This window comes from Elaeis guineensis, chromosome 1 (assembly GCF_000442705.2).
Source record: "Elaeis guineensis isolate ETL-2024a chromosome 1, EG11, whole genome shotgun sequence".
Lineage (NCBI taxonomy): Eukaryota > Viridiplantae > Streptophyta > Magnoliopsida > Arecales > Arecaceae > Elaeis > Elaeis guineensis.
Window position 1 is genome coordinate 128,201,655 of NC_025993.2, and position 2,217 is coordinate 128,203,871.

Genomic DNA, 2,217 nt, shown 5'->3' on the forward strand with positions numbered 1-2,217 from the left:
AAATCAATGAGACTAGTTGGCTGTGGCATCGTAGACTTGCACATATCAGCATGCATTCTCTTTCAAAATTAATTAAGAAAGATTTAGTTCTCGGTTTGCCAAAACTGAATTTTGAAAAGGATAGAATTTGTGATGCATGCCAATTAGGTAAACAAACTAGAGTATCATTTAAATCCAAAAACACTGTTTCAACTTCTAGACCATTAGAGCTCTTACATATGGACTTATTTGGACCAACAAGAACCACCAGTCTAGGAGGAAAACGATATGGCTTTGTAATTATAGATGATTACTCTCGTTTTACTTGGGTTTTTTTTTTGGCTCACAAAAATGAAACTTTTCATATTTTCACTAAATTTCATCGAAAAGTCTCTAATGAAAAAGGGTTTTCAATTCAAAATATTAGAAGTGACCATGGAACTAAATTTGAAAATCAAAATTTTGAAAATTTTTGTGATGAAAATGAAATTGGCCATAACTTCTCTGCTCCTAGGACACCCCAACAAAATGGGGTAGTTGAAAGGAAAAACAGAACCTTAGAAGAAATGGCCCGTACCATGCTTTGTGAAAGCAACCTTCCAAGATATTTTTGGGCGGAAGCAATTAACACAGCATGTTACATTTTAAATCGTGCTTTAATTAGATAATTTTTAAAGAAAACCCCCTATGAACTTTGGAAAGGAAGAAAACCAAATATTGCATATTTTCATGTTTTTGGTTGCCGATGTTTTGTATTAAATAATGGCAAAGAAAAACTTGATAAATTTGATGCAAAATCAGATGAAGCAATCTTTCTAGGTTACTCCTCCACTAGTAAAGCATTTAGAGTTTTCAACAAAAGAACTTTAATAGTTGAGGAGTCCATACATGTTGTTTTTGATGAATCTAACGATCTTCCTTCAAGGAAGAATGAGGGTGTTGATGATGCAGATCCACTAATAGAAGGTATGAAGAAGATCACTCTGAAAGATTCAGCAACTCCAAAAGACAAGGATCAAGAAGACGAACAAAATGAAAGAGGTGAAGAAATTCAAAAACAACCTCAAGGTACAAATGACCTACCCAAGGAATGGAGGTATGTTCACAACCACCCTAAGGAGTTAATTATTGATGACCCTATGCATGGGGTAAAAACCCGTTCTTCACTAAGAGATGCAGTTAATCATTGTGCTTTTGTATCTCATCTTGAACCTAAAACTTTTGAAGAAGCTGAAAATGATCATAATTGGATTAATGCTATGCAAGAGGAACTTAATCAATTTGAAAGAAATAATGTTTGGACCTTAGTATCAAGACCTAAAGATTATTCAATAATTGGCACAAAATGGGTCTTTAGAAACAAATTAGATGAGCATGAAAATGTAATTAGAAATAAAGCAAGACTGGTTGCTAAGGGATATAATCAAGAAGAAGGAATTGATTTTGATGAAACCTTTGCACCTGTTGCTAGATTAGAAGCTATTAGACTTCTACTTGCATATGCTTGCTTTATAAAATTCAATTTATTTCAAATGGATGTTAAAAGTGTATTTTTAAATGGATATATCTCTGAAGAAGTATATGTAGAACAACCACTCGGATTTGAAAATCATGCTTTTCCTAATCATGTCTTTAGATTAAATAAAGCTTTATATGGATTAAACAAGCACCTAGAGCATGGTATGAAAGGCTAAGCAAATTTCTAATGAATAATGGTTTTTCAAGAGGTAATGTAGATACAACCCTATTTATTAAAAGAAATCAAAATGAGATGCTAATTATACAAATTTATGTTGATGACATAATTTTTGGGTCTACTAATGAATCCCTTTGTCAAGACTTTGCTAAGCTTATGCAGGGGGAGTTCGAGATGAGCATGATGGGAGAACTCACTTTCTTCCTCGGACTCCAAATCAAATAATCAAAAGAAGGAATCTCCATCACCCAAAGCAAGTACACCAAGGAACTACTCAAAAGATTTGGAATGGAGAACTGCAAACCAATTGGCACACCAATGAGTCCCTCATGTAAGCTTGACAAGGATGATGAAGGTAAATGTGTAGACTTAAAATACTATAGAGGTATGATTGGCTCATTATTATATTTAACTGCAAGTAGGCCTGATATCATGTTTAGTGTTTGCTTATGTGCTAGATATCAATCTAATCCTAAAGAATCTCATTTGAATGCTGTTAAAAGAATCCTTAGATACTTAAATGGTACTCAAACTCTAGGGTT